Raw genomic sequence first — 16,032 nt, 5'->3', positions numbered from 1 at the left:
TCTCACATTTGGGATTCAAATAATTTGAAGGCAAGTGTTCTAACCCAATCCCACAGTAACCTTAATCTCTGTTTTCATTTTTATTCTGTAAAATTTGAAAGATTTCAATTGGGAACCAGACCTTCTTTCGTTTTGATATAAAGTTATGAATCTGTAATTTTTCGGTAATCTGACCTCTATGCAATATTTCGGTCATAACATTTTGTAATAAACTCTGATTTAGACAAAACCTGTTCCATTTGAAAGTAGACAAGAAAATCTTTATTTTGATATAAAGATCGAATGATTTGGAGTTTAAATGCCTACTAAGACTTCTGTTTAAATTAACCCTACATATTCTGCAAAACAGGGATCGAAATTTCTGACCTCTTGTTGCTTAACTACTTATAACTTTCTGTTGTGAACTCAGATTCATACAAAGTATGTTTTATTCGAAGCTAGACTCAAAATGCATTCTGTATATACCTGATTTGAAATTTTTGGAGTACAATTGCTAACTGAAACATCTGCTTTCATCGACCCTATGGATTCAGTAAAACAGAGCTAATATTTTCAGACCTTTCGCTGCGAAATTATCTGTAACTCCCGGTTGTAAATTCCAAATCTTGTAAAACTTGATTTGCATAAAACTAGATTGACAAAGCTTTCTAATGACACCTATTTTGTATAAATTGGAGCATAATTGGTTATCCAAATAGTTCATACAATGTCCCTATCAAATTCTGCCAGAATAGAGCTTTGGTCGATTTCGGCTTTCCTTGTTACTTTCCTTTGGAAATCGATTTTGGCAAAAACTCTTACTTCAGTTAAGCTTTACATTATTATCTTAAATTCCTGTATACTTTAGTCCTTTATTTATTTGTATATCTGCAGCTATCATCTAAAGTTCATGTTTGCATCGTAATTCGGCACATGCATCCCATTGTTCCGCATTTGCTTTTGAAATGTGCCTCTTCCAGTTTCATTTCGTTGGCCATTGTATTCACCTAACTTTCTTATTTCAATTGAGCTATATGTGATTTCTTGAAATCCTTGTATGCTCTTGCTTTTGCTTCCTTTCAAATCTGAATATACTTATGAAAGATTATTGCTTACTTCGGATTGACTCGTAAAGGCACATGTACGCTTTGTTGTTCCGCGTGTGCTTCCGATATATGCTGCTTATTGTTAAAACTGCCCTCTTGTACTCTGGTGTGTGGGATTGTCTGGACACTTGCCAGAAATGGTAAAGGATATGCGCTTGTTGCCCGCTATGTGGGATCCCGCTATGTGGGATATGCGCTTGTTGCCCGCTATGTGGGTATGTGCTTAGAGCCTACGATGCTCTGCCGGCTCCCTTTGACTTCACCTAGACGTGGGTGGATGGAGCTCCCAAACGTGGGAGACTTTTGTCAGGTGGTCATTCAGAAATGGATGAATCACATTCTGACTGAGATCCCACTACACCTTCTATGTGTTTGATATGATATCCAAAGCTTTGGCCATGTTTCTATGCATGCTTTGGATAAGAATGAAATGAATGCATCGTTATGTGACATTTGAGCTTCTATTCATGTTTTGTTCTTTGATATATTTCCGAAATGTTATAAGACTTTGTTATACCTTGAAAGCTACCATATGTCATCGTATGCTCCTTATGCCAATAATATGCTCCAATTATCTTTCCTCGATTGTATAAACAAAACGTGCTTCGAACGAAATGACATCGTAATTCTGCATTCATGGTATCCAAAATGCTCCTTACGTCTTTGTTATGCCTTGAAATTACCATATGTCAATGATATGCTCTTTATGCCAATGATATGCTCCAATTACCTTTCCTCGATTGTATGAATAAAACGTGCTTCGAACGATATGATATTGTAATTCTGCATTCAAACAAAACATGCTACTGTTTCATCCTGTATCTCTGCTTTGTATTTTGATACCTCATTTGTTTGAAAATTGTTCTCTTTGCTATGGATATGTTAGTCATTTGCTGAGCTTTATATGCTCACCCCGTTGCTATATAAATTTTTCAGGATAGCTTATCGCTCACTAAAATGTGTAAATTGGGTTGAGGCAGTGGAAGACTAGAAGATTTTGGGGCAAATATTTTGTACTTGATAGGTTGATGTTGTATAAGTTCTTTTTGGGTGTAATGAAATATCAATGACAAATCTAGATTGATGTATCTTGTAAATATTTGATAAGTACCTCTTACGTCAGGATTTTAGAAATGTTAAGTCGAAATTGTGTACTGATATAAACACGTAGTATATGTTGGTTTTGTGATTGTATTAATTGCCGCGCTTATGGATTTATGATATAGTTATGGTTTAGTTAAGTTGCTTTTGGATTTTAAGAATCATCTAGTGACATGATGTATGATTATAAACTGCACAGGTTTTGTGAATTGTGGATTGTAGAGGTGAATGACTTGAATGTTTTTCTTAGTGACCTCAAATGTGTGATTGAATCCTGGATTGTTTGTTGAATTAAATATTATTAATCTTGAATTAGGTTCACACCTCCTAAATAAGAATTAAATTCGGGGGGGGGGGGGGGCGTGACAGAGTGGTATCAGAGCATTGTTTGAGGTTCACTGAAATATTTGATATGTTGACGTGCAAAATATATTGAGGTCTAGTAAACTATAGTGATTGGTGAAAATTTTCTTTGATGCATTTTTGGAATTTAGGATGACGAGGATATTTAGTCCTCCTACTTCATCTGCTTTTGATTAATGAAGTACGATAAAAGGGTTGATCGGGGATATTAAATCAGAGTAGCGCAGTAGAAGCATGGTGAACCTAATACATTGGTAGTAGAAAAATAGATGATGTGATTGGAGAAGATATTTGATGCACGAAATTATTCTGATGATCAAAAGAATTTCTAGAGATCAAGGACAGCAATAGAAAGGACAAGTTTACCCAAAAAAAAAAAAGAAAAAAAAAAGATTAGAAATGAATCTGAATGTGATAATAAGAGGGTCAAGACATCATCGATTTGAAAAGGGAAGTTACCACAAAAGATTCAATCATGTGTATGATGCAAGTTAAATTATGAAATAAGTTTGTATTTGTAGGTGACTGGAGCCTATTTTGCTTATAAAAATTTGGATCATAAAATGAAAGACTGCCCTTTGGACAAGAAGAAAGAATCACTACCGCATAAATCATCAGCCCATGTTAGAGTGTATGTTATCACGGAATATGATTCTAAAGCTTATGAATTAGTGGTCGAAGGTACTATTTATGGTTCTGAAAGAATGCAAATATTTGTTTGACCATGTGTCTCATCTATGATTTGATTCACAATATTTTGCTTATCACATGGGCATTCAACCTAAACCACTGGATTGTATGCTATATGTAAATACGACTATTAGGGATTGTTTGATAACAAACTCGATATGGTCATCTTGTTTGATTTCTATTGGAGAACACGAACTTCTTGCTGATTTGGTTCTCCTAGATATTTGGAGTTTTGATATTATACTAAGTATAAATTGACTATCTTCCAATCATACCAGTATAGATTGTTATACAAAATGATCACTTTTTGCATACTAGATCATCCCATCTTTTATTTTGAGAGTATTGGGCATGATTTACCTCCTTGCCTGATGTATTTCCAAATGACTTGCTAGGTTTACCTCCAGATAGAGAGGGTGAATTACTATTGTTTGGTCCTCGAGACAACCCCAATATCTAAGCCTCCTTACGGAATGACACCACTTGAGCTAGAGGAATTGAAAAAGGAACTACAAGAACTATTAGATAAGGGTTTCATTCGACCCAATGTTTCACCATGGGGTGCTCCAGTGCTATTAGTTAAGAAGAAGGATGGAACGTTAAGACTTTGTATTGATTATAGACAATTGAATCAGGTGACCATCAAAAACAAGTATCCCCTACCCAGAATTGATGATTTGTTTGATCAATTGCAAGGTGCACAAGTATTCTCCAAGATTGATTTAAGGTCAGGTTACTATCAGTTGAAGATCATGAAGGAGGATATTCCAAAAACAACTTTTAGAACTCGATATGGTCACTATGAATTCTTAGTGATGCCTTTTGGTTTAACTAATGCCCCTGCAGCTTTTATGGAACTGATGAATAGGATATTTCAGCCATTCTTGGACGATTGTGTGATCGTATTCATTGATGACATATTAGTATATTCAAGGAGTAATCAGGAGCATGAGGAACACTTGAGAAATATATTATCCATACTAAGAGAAAAGAAGTTGTATGCAAAGTTCAGCAAATGTGAATTTTGGTTGAATAAATTGCTTTCTTAGGCCATGTGATTTCAGGGAAGGGTATATCTGTTGATCCAAAGAAAGTGGAAGCTGTTGTTAAGTGGGAAGTACCAACAAACGTGACAGAAGTTAGAAGCTTCTTGGGCATGACGGGTTATTATAGGAGATTTGTGGAGGGATTTTCTTGAATCACTCAACCTCTCGCCAAACTCACTCAAAAGAATGTGAAATTTGTATGGGGTAATGATTGTGAACAAAGTTTTCAAAAGTTAAAAAGGAGATTGACTAGTGCCCCTATTCTCACTATTCCAAGTGGTGATGAGGGATTTATGGTTTACATTGATGCCTCAAGAAAGGGCCTTGGATGTGTTTTGATGCAAGAAAGGAAAGTGATTGCTTATGCTTCTAGACAACTAAAGAGTTATGAACTGAATTATCCAACTCATGATTTGGAATTGGCAGCAATTGTTTTTGCTCTAAAGATTTGGAGGCATTACTTGTATGGACGAACATTTGAAATCTTTACTGATCATAAGAGTTTAAAGTATATTTTTACTCAAAAAGAGTTAAACATGAGACAACGGAGATGGATAGAACTTTTAAAGGATTATGATTGTACCATTCGTTATCACCCGGATAAAGCTAATGTTGTAGCATAGGCCCTTAGTAGAAAATCTACAAGTTTTATAGCGACTTTGGTTGTGAAGCAATGGAAGTTATTAGAAGAGAATTATGATTTGAATGATGAGAAAAGGGCAAGACTCAATGATATTAATGGCCTCCATCCAAGTGCAATCTGATCTCATTCAACAAATTAAAGGAGGACAACTACGTGATCAACGCTTGATCTGCTTAAGGAATGAAGTAGAAAAGGGATTGAAACTGAATTTTCGAGTTTCGGAGGATGGCCTATTGAGATTAGGGAATAGAATATATGTTCCAAATGACTCAGATATCAAAAATCAAATCCTGAGAGATGGTCATAATTCAAAGTACACCATGCATCCTGGTAGCACTAAGATGTATAGAGATCTCCAAAGTCATTATTGGTGAGAAGGCATGAAGAAGGAGATTGCAATATATGTTTCAAAGTGTTTGACTTGTCAGCAAATCAAAGCAAAACACCAAAGACCTAGAGGTTTGTTGCAACCTTTAGATATTCCTTAATGGAAATGTGAATGTATTGCCATGGACTTTATTTTAGGACTACCCCGAACATCTAGAAAGCATGATGCTATTTGGGTTATCATTGATAGGTTAACGAAATCTGCACATTTCCTACCAATCAATATGACTTATTCTTTTGATAGGCTTGCAAATTTATATATATAAATGAAATAGTAAGACTTCATGGTGTTCCAAAGGAGATAATCTCTAACAGAGACTCCAGATTTCTATCTAGATTTTAGAGAAAGTTACGGGAATCTATTGGTACTAAAATCAAGTTTAGCACTGCTTATCACCCTCAAACTGATGGTCAATCAGAAAGAACCATTCAAACACTTGAGGATTTGCTTCGAGCCTATGTTATGGATTGGAAAGGTGAATGGGATAAAGATATCTCTCTTATTGAGTTCACTTACAATAATAGTTATCATTCAAGTATTCAGATGGCTCCTTATGAAGCTTTATATGGGCGAAAGTGCAGGACGCCTATATGTTGGGAAGAAATTGGCGACAGAAAGTTATTAGCATCAGAAAAAGTACAAGAGACTACTGAGAAAATTTAACTTATAAGAAAAAAGGTTAAAGACTGCTCAGAGTCGTCAAAAGAGTTATGTTGATAACAGAATATGAAATATTGAGTTTCAAATCGGGGATTTTGTATTCCAGAATGTCTCCCCTTCTAAAGGCATTGTAAGATTTGGGAAGAAAGGAAAGTTAAACTCAAGATTTATTGGACCTTTTGAGATTCTTGAGAGGGTTGGTTCTGTCGCTTACAGGATTGGCTTGACACCATCATTGTGCCATATCCATGATATGTTTCATGTTTCAATGATCAGAAAGTATATACCTGATCCCTCTCATATCATTAAGTATGAGCCGATGGTGATTGATAAAAACTTGTCTTATGTGGAAGAGCCCACTCAGATTGTTGATAAAAAAAGAAAAGATCTTGAGGAATCGGGTTATCCCTCTAGTTAAAGTGATCTGGAGATATCATTCTGGAGAGGAAACAACTTGGGAGCTTGAGGAAGAAATGATGAAAGCTTATCCTCATCTTTTCGTCGAATGAGGTATGATAAATTTAGAGGACTAAATTTTTTTTTAAGGAGGGGAGAGTGTAACATCCCCCATTTTTAAAAATTTAGTAAAAGGTTTGTTTGTAAAAATAAGGATTATTTAATAATTATTTAATATTAAATGATATTATATTAAAGGTTTATGGCTAGGGACCTAAAAGTAAATATTAGAAGGTTGATATAATTTATGAAAGATTCAGATTTAAGTTTATATATATATATATATATATATATATATATATATATATAGTGGACATGTGTCACTAACTAACATAAGGTTGGTGCCACTTATCTTTGCTCTAAAGATGACACCTAGCCCCTTTCATGCATGCATGACACCTTGCAACTTTTGTATTAGCCAAAACCTAAATAATTAGATGAAAGGTTAAAGAAAACAAACCTGAAAAGTTGCAGCCAACGTGAGTTTGAGAGAAGAAGAAGAAGAAGCAGAAGAAGAAGAAGAAGAAGAAGAAGAGCTTGAGGTTTTTCATCAATTTTCTCACATTTGGGATTCAAATAATTTGAAGGCAAGTGTTCTAACCCAATCCCACAGTAACCTTAATCTCTGTTTTCATTTTTATTCTATAAAATTTGAAAGATTTCAATTGGGAACCAGACCTTCTTTCGTTTTGATATAAAGTTATGAATCTGTAATTTTTCGGTAATCTGACCTCTATGCAATATTTCGGTCATAACATTTTGTAATAAACTCTGATTTAGACAAAGCCTGTTCCATTTGAAAGTAGACAAGAAAATATTTATTTTGATATAAAGATCGAATGATTTGGAGTTTAAATGCCTACTAAGACTTCTGTTTAAATTAACCCTACAGATTCTGCAAAACAGGGACCGAAATTTCTGACCTCTTCTTGCTTAACTACTTATAACTTTCTGTTGTGAACTCAGATTCATACAAAGTATGTTTTATTCGAAGCTAGACTCAAAATGCTTTCTATATATACCTGATTTGAAATTTTTGGAGTACAATTGCTAACTGAAACATCTGCTTTCATCGACCCTATGGATTCAGTAAAACAGAGCTAATATTTTCAGACCTTTCGCTGCGAAATTATCTGTAACTCCCGGTTGTAAATTCCAAATCTTGTAAAACTTGATTTGCATAAAACTAGATTGACAAAGCTTTCTAATGACACCTGTTTTTTATAAATTGGAGCATAATTGGTTATCCAAATAGTTCATACAATGTCCCTATCAAATTCTGCCAGAATCGAGCTTTGGTCGATTTTGGCTTTCCTTGTTACTTTCCTTTGGAAATCGATTTTGGCAAAAACTCTTACTTCAGTTAAGCATTGCATTATTATCTTAAATTCCTGTATACTTTAGTCCTTTATTTATTTGTATATCTGCAGCTATCATCTAAAGTTCATGTTTGCATCGTAATTCGGCACATGCATCCCATTGTTCCGCATTTGCTTTTGAAATGTGCCTCTTCCAGTTTCATTTCGTTGGCCATTGTATTCACCTAACTTTCTTATTTCAATTGAGCTATATGTGATTTCTTGAAATCCTTGTATGCTCTTGCTTTTGCTTCCTTTCAAATCTGAATATACTTGTGAAAGATTATTGCTTACTTCGGATTGACTCGTAAAGGCACATGTACGCTTTGTTGTTCCGCGTGTGCTTCCGATATATGCTGCTTATTGTTAAAACTGCCCTCTTGTACTCTGGTGTGTGGGATTGTCTGGACCCTTGCCAGAAATGGTAAAGGATATGCGCTTGTTGCCCGCTATGTGGGATATGCGCTTGTTGCCCGCTATGTGGGTATGTGCTTAGAGCCTACGATGCTCTGCCGGCCCCCTTTGACATCACCTAGACGTGGGTGGATGGAGCTCCCAGACGTGGGAGACTTTTGTCTGGTGGTCATTCAGAAATGGATGAATCATATTCTGACTGAGATCCCATTACACCTTCTATGTGTTTGATATGATATCCAAAGCTTTGGCTATGTTTCTATGCATGCTTTGGATAAGAATGAAACGAATGCATCGTTATGTGACATTTGAGCTTCTATTCATGTTTTGTTCTTTGATATATTTCCGAAATGTTATAAGACTTTGTTATACCTTGAAAGCTACCATATGTCATCGTATGCTCCTTATGCCAATAATATGCTCCAATTATCTTTCCTCGATTGTATAAACAAAACGTGCTTCGAACGAAATGACATCGTAATTCTGCATTCATGGTATCCAAAATGCTCCTTACGTCTTTGTTATGCCTTGAAATTACCATATGTCAATGATATGCTCTTTATGCCAATGATATGCTCCAATTACCTTTCCTCGATTGTATGAATAAAACGTGCTTCGAACGATATGATATTGTAATTCTGCATTCAAACAAAACATGCTACTATTTCATCCTATATCTCTGCTTTGTATTTTGATACCTCATTTGTTTGAAAATTGTTCCCTTTGCTATGGATATGTTAGTCATTTGCTGAGCTTTATATGTTCACCCCGTTGCTATATAAATTTTTCAGGATAGCTTATCGCTCACTAAAATGTGTAAATTGGTTTGAGGCAGTGGAAGACTAGAAGATTTTAGGGCAAATATTTTGTACTTGATAGGTTGATGTTGTATAAGTTCTTTTTGGGTGTAATGAAATATCAATGACAAATCTAGATTGATGTATCTTGTAAATATTTGATAAGTACCTCTTACGTCAGGATTTTGGAAATGTTAAGTCTAAACTGTGTACTGATATAAACATGTAGTATATGTTGGTTTTGTGATTGCATTAATTATCGCGCTTATGGATTTATGATATAGTTATGGTTTAGTTTAGTTGCTTTTGGATTTTAAGAATCATCTAGTGACATGATGTATGATTATAAACTGCACAGGTTTTGTGAATTGTGGATTGTAGAGGTGAATGACTTGAATGTTTTTCTTAGTGACCTCAAATGTGTGATTGAATCCTGGATTGTTTGTTGAATTAAATATTATTAATCTTGAATTAGGTTCACACCTCCTAAATGAGAATTAAATTCGGGGGGGGGGGGGGGGGGGGGGCGTGACAGTTTGTTAACCAGGGATGAGAGGGGTATTTATAGGCTTCATGTTGATTCAGACTTGGAGCATAAAAAGGTCTCATCCTAGGTTTCCTGGGTACTGGCGGTACTACCGTCGTTCTTGGGCGGTACTACCACCGCAGGATTTGGTACTAGACGGTATCACCACAGAATAGGGGCGGTACCACCGCTTGCAGCATTGCTGCCGATGGTACCACTGCCCAGGTTTCCTAGGGTACTATTCCCCAGGCGGTGCCACCGTCGGTCAGGGTTTCAACACCCTGGTTGGGCTTGACTCTGACCCAAACTAGTCCAACTTAGGGCCCAGTTGGCCCCTAACAGAGTTGATGGGATTACCTCCCAATCCCAACTTCAATTATTTGCTAACTATGATTCCTAAGATATAATCTAAGCAAGATAAGTCTAGTTTTTTCCGGCGATCTTCCGGCGAACTTCCGACGATCTCTCGGCAATGTTCCGATGGTCTCCCTACAAACTCCTAGACTTCACAATGATCTTCTTGCAGAGTTCCAATGAGCTTCTGTTACAACCCTTGCAGATTCTAAACTTGGGGTTGATCTCTTTAGGGGATCGGCCTCCTTGGAACTCTATAGGGGTTCCTCCCTCCAAGTTGCTGCTCAAAAGCTGCAGAAAAGATTCATCTATTGCTTATCAAAAGAGGAGGAATACATGACTATTTATAGGGCTTTTAAACCCTAACTGCTAATAGGACTCCTACTTAAGACTCCTACTACTAACCAACTCCTAATAGGACTCCTACTTAAGACTCCTATTCCTTTACAACTCCTAATTCTTAAGACTCCTATTCCTTTACAACTCCTAATTCTTAAGACTCCTATTCCTTTACAACTCCTAATTCTTCTCTAAGAAACAACCTCCTAACCCTAGCCGGCCTCTTTACCTCTTTAATAGGGGTCGGCTTAGGTAGGTTTTACATGAATGTCCCTCTCAATTAGGACTCTCCTAGCTAGAGTCCTAACAGACCCCTCTTCAAATCAGCCTTGTCCTCGAGGCTGACGATTCATGAATTCTGGAAATTTGATCTTCAAGTCGTAATAGTTCTCCCAAGTGGCATCTTATGATAATAGGTTCGCCCACTGTATTAGCACTTCAGTAGTGGGTCGTCATCGTTGAGTCTCAATCCGTCGATCAATAATAGCACTTGGTTGGGTCTGGAGTTCTCCTTGCGTAGTCATATTTGGTGGATGGCTTTAGGCTATCTCCAAGCACCTATTTACAACTTTCATTTGGCCATCGATTTGTGAGTGATATATCATACTCCTTTTCAATTTAATACCCTGCATACGGAATAACTTTGTCCAAAATCTACTTGTGAAGATGCAAGTAGAATTTGTCACAAGCATAATGCATCCCTTATAGTATAATTCTTTTGAGTCTCAATTGTAATGAGCCATGGAGCTTGGTGCTTCCTCCAATTTTTTTATAATCTTACTAGTCTCTGAATCTTCCTGCCATTCTATCTTAATATCCTCAATGAAGTTGCTGGTCAGAAGTGAAACGGCCGAAACTTCAGCTTTCTCGGGTAGCTGCGAAAGTGCATCTGCAAGAACATTCTCTTTCCCCTTTATGTAAGTTATTTCATAATCAAATCTAAGAAGTTTTGTTACCCATTTTTGCTGCTTAGGGGATGATATCTTTCACTCCAAAAAGTACTTAAGGCTTTTTTGGTCGGTTTGAAATCGTCGACCAATCAAGTAGGGTCTCCATCGCGTTGCTGCGCGCACAATGGCGAGCATCTCCTTATCATATGTTGACTTATTTTGATAGGAGGAAGATAATGCCTTGCTAGTGTATATGAGTGGTCGACCATCTTGCATGAGAATGACTCTAATTCTGACTCCAGATGTGTCGGCCTCAATAATGAAGGGTCGGTTGAAATTTGGTAGTGTTAGCACCGACGTCGTTGTCATGGCTACCTTAAGTTTGTCGAAGGCAGAGGAGGTTCTGTCCAACCATTGGAAGACATCTTTTTCTAGTAAGGAAGTAAGTGGTGCACTGATCTTTCCATAGTTTTTCATGAACTTGCGGTAGTAGCCTATTAAACCCAGAAAGCCATGTAGCAATTTTATGTTTCTCGGGGTAGGCCAGTTTTGCATTGCTTCAATTTTGAAGGGGTCTACTGCCACACCTTCCTCTGTTATGATATGCCCAAGATATTTCACCTTCTTTTGAAGAAAGCAAAAATTCATAGTGGTTGTTATGTGTTCGAAAGGTGGTTTTCGGTATGTCTTCTTCGCATACTTGTATTTGATGATACCCGGATCGAAGGTCCAGCTTTGTGAAAATTTGTGCTCCCTTAGCAACTCATCTACTATTGGAATATGGTATTTATCCTTGATGGTTATGCCATTGAGAGCTCGGTAATCAACACATAATCGCCATATTCCATCCTTCTTTCGTATGAGGAGCACCGGTGAAGAGTAGGGGCTGCAACATGGCCGAACAACTCCTGTTTTGAGCACCTCTTTTACAATCCTTTATATTTCATCCTTCTGGAGATATGGATACTGATATGGCTGAGCATTTGCTGCAGATTTGCCTGGAAGAATCGTTATACAATGATCATGCCGACGGGTAAGACGTAGGTTGCACGGTTCGTCAAATATATCTGAAAATTCAGCAAGCAAAGGAAGTAGATTTGGATCTTCAAATTTTGTTGGCTCTCCCTTAGTTTGCTGCTCAAGTTGTACCAAAAAGTCGCTGCATGCTTTATGCAAAACCTTCTCCATTTGTTGTGTGCAAATCATCGTTACGTCGCCCTCACGTTTCCCATGCAGTATCACCTGTTTCTCCTTACTGTAAAATTTTATAAATAGTTGCATAAAATTCTAAGAAATATCACCTAATGTCATCAACCATTTAATTCTGAGTATGGCCTCATAATCATCAAGAGGGAGGAGGAAGAAATCTGCAATTATCTCTTGGTCCTGCAGCAACAGTTTCACCTGCGGGCACCTATGATCACACTTCAAAATCCGTCCGTTGGCGACCTTAGCGACAAACCTGCTGCAATTCTCAATAGGTAAGTTCATATGGACAGCAACCTTACTATTTAGGAAGTTATTAGTGCTGCCCGTGTCGATGAGAACAGTGATCGGTTGTTGTTTGAGAAGGCCTCCAAGTTTCATCGTTTGCGGGTTTGAGTAGCCAGCTAGTGTATGTACCGTAACTTCGATCGGTTGTGGCTCTTCTTCTACATCTTCTTCTTCATATTCAAGGCTCTCTTCTGGATGTTCAATGACTTCTTCTTCTTTCGGTTCAATCATAAGAAGTCCCCCTTTACTACAGCGATGCTCATGGCTCCACAGCTCATCACAATGCCAACATAACCCCTTCGCATATCGCTCCCGAAACTCTTCTCTTGTTAACTTCTTTGGTGTAGGGACTTGGTCAACAGTAGGGGGGGCTGAGAGCTTCAATATTACTGGTTGAGGAGCGACCCTAGTCCTCCGAGCTTCATGGTTCAATTGCTCCTCTTGATGTCGTGCGAAAGAGATGGCTGCCATAAGCGTATACGGTTGTCGCGCTTTAACTTCTCCTCGGATCTCCGGCTTCAAGCCCTCAATGAAGGTCCTCAATAGCTGTTTTTGAGACCAATCATGAGTTTGATTAGATAACCTTTCAAACCTGGTTTGATACTCCTGAATGGTGAAGGTTTGTCGGATCTTTACTAGTTGTTCGTCAATATTCTCGTAATCAGTTGGTCTGAAGCGAATCAGCAGTCCTTCTTTGAATTATCGCCATGAAAGGACTCCATAAGTATGTTCAAACCAGTCAAACCACTGTATAGCATCCCCTTCAAGATGTATAGCTGCAATTTTCACCATAGATACATCCGCGGTTTTGTGGTACCGAAAATATCGCTCCGCGCGCGAGATCCAACCAATCGGGTCTCCTTCTTCCATCTAGGGAAGTCCACTCTCATGCATGGATAGTTGGGGTCAGTCATAGAGCCTCCCCTCCCTTGGAAGTCATCTCTTCGGGCTTGGTGTGATTGGGCAAAGCTCTCTCCTTGATATGATTTCTTCGGGCTTAGTGGTCGGCCCAATCTGAGTTCGGTAAAGAGCGTCCGAATCTTATCCTCCATTCGCGCCTCCAAGGCTTCGAATTTAGCATTGATTGCCTCCTTAGATGCCATAATATATGGCCCCGAATCTATGATGTTAAGATCTCTCTTTTGCTGTTGGGTTAAAGGCATGTATAGGTTGAGAGAAGTGATGGTCGAAAGGGTTGGTGGATTGGTGGATGTAGGCTATGGTTCAGGCTTGTTTTGTGGCTGTTTTGGGTGCAATTTGAGGGTGTGGTTTGGTAGAGTTTTAGGGCTGTGGATGAAAGTTTTGGATCTATGATAGATGGTAGCAAAGGTTTGACAGAAATCCGTGGAAGTTGAAGCAAGTATGTGCTGTCTTGTAAGAGTAGAATTGTCGTCGAAGAAACAACGGTTTCTCGACGTAATTTCCACCAAAAACTTAAGAGAATTGAGGAGGGAATTGATAGCAAAATCACAGTTTATATGACAGCAAGGATATCTAATTTAATCAAGAAAATTTCGGCAGTATAACAGCAAGGAAATTGGTGCAAGTTTCGATTGCAGAATTCTCGTCGAAAAATTTCAGCAGGTTACGACGAAAATTTGCAGCAACATAAAATCGATTTTAGAGATGAATTTCTTAATAGATCAATCTTAAATGGAAGCCAAGATGATCTATGAAGTGTATAAGAAATTTCATTCAAAAAAGATTACAAATAGATGGGTTAAGGCAACAATATGCGGCTGAAATTTTCTGCAGCATAGATTTTTAGGTATAGCAGATTGGACGTAAAAGATAAGTAATTTATATTGAGAATTTTTTGATGAAACCAAAGGGAAATCTACTGTTAGGAAGTGTCAAAGCTGTCATAAAAATTTCGTAGAGATTTGGATAGAAACAATATAGTATCAAGATCAAACAAACAGTGCTATGTGGCTGAAATTTTACAGTACAGATTTTCAAGTATAGCAGATTAGACGTAAAAGATCAATGGTTTATATTGAGAATTTTTTGAAAAAACCAAAGAAAAATCAGCTGTTAGGAAGTGTCAAAATGTCATAAAAATTTCATAGAAATTTGGATAGAAAAAGCACAGTAGCAAGATCAAAAAGATGGTGCTATGCGGCTTGAATTCTGCAATTCAAGTGCAGCAGATTGGACATAAAAGATTAGTAGTTTATACTGAGAATTTTTTGATGAAACCAAAGGGAAATCCACCGTTAGGAAGTGTCAAAGATGTCATAAAAGTTTCGTAGAAATTTGGATAGAAAAAGCACAATAGCAAGATCAAACAGATGGTGCTATGCGATTGGAATTCTGTAATGTATCATTCATCGTAGAGATGAAAACTTTGTGACGAAAAGTTTATGCAGCAATATAAGAACGATTTTTTTTTTTAATTTTCGAATAAAGATAACTAAATTGCAGCAGCAGTAAGGTAGGAAACCAGAACCTGTTGCAATTCACGGGGAGATCAAAGGATGATCCGCGGTGGTGGAGATGATGGCGGAATTCGGTGACGATCTTTTAAGCAATTGTGGGAATTGCTTTGGATGGTTGTGGAGGGTTGATGGATGGCTGTGGAAGGACAGCGAGACGCCAAGAACGCTGCTCTGATACCAGGTGTTAGAACCCTTGCAGATTCTAAACTTGGGGTTGATCTCTTTAGGGGATCGGCCTCCTTGGAACTCTATAGGGGTTCCTCCCTCCAAGTTACTGCTCAAAAGCTGTAGAAAAGATTCATCTATTGCTTATCAAAAGAGGAGGAATACATGACTATTTATAGGGCTTTTAAACCCTAACTACTAATAGGACTCCTACTTAAGACTCCTACTACTAACCAACTCCTAATAGGACTCCTACTTAAGACTCCTATTCCTTTACAACTCCTAATTCTTAAGACTTCTATTCCTTTACAACTCCTAATTCTTCTCTAAGAAACAACCTCCTAACCCTAGCCGGCCTCTTTACCTCTTTAATAGGGGTCGGCTTAGGTAGGTTTTACATGAATATCCCTCTCAATTAGGACTCTCCTAGCTAGAGTCCTAACAGTTTCTTTGGCAAGCTCTTGGACTTCTCGGTTGGTTTCGACAGAATTTCTGACGAACATCCGGACTTCCGATGAACTCTCGAACTCCCAACGAAATCGTGTTCTTGACTCCGGGACTTCATTTTGCTTCATGTCTTGCTATCATAGTTAATCCTCCACATGCGGTGGTACCGTATTATCAAACGGTGGTACTGCTAGAGCTCAATATCCAAGACTCTATCAGGCGATAGTACCGCTAGACTAGACGGTAGTACTGCCCAGTGTTAGATTGTCAAGCGATGATGCCGCCTAGTATTAGCGGTGGTACCGCTAGTACCCCGAAAATCCGGGATGAGACACTTTTTGGCTCCAATTTTTAAGCCATTGGGGCCTATAAATATCC

The sequence above is a fragment of the Musa acuminata genome, chromosome BXJ2-5 (genome assembly GCF_036884655.1).
Source record: "Musa acuminata AAA Group cultivar baxijiao chromosome BXJ2-5, Cavendish_Baxijiao_AAA, whole genome shotgun sequence".
Classification (NCBI taxonomy): Eukaryota; Viridiplantae; Streptophyta; class Magnoliopsida; order Zingiberales; family Musaceae; genus Musa; species Musa acuminata.
This window is presented reverse-complemented; position numbering follows the sequence as displayed.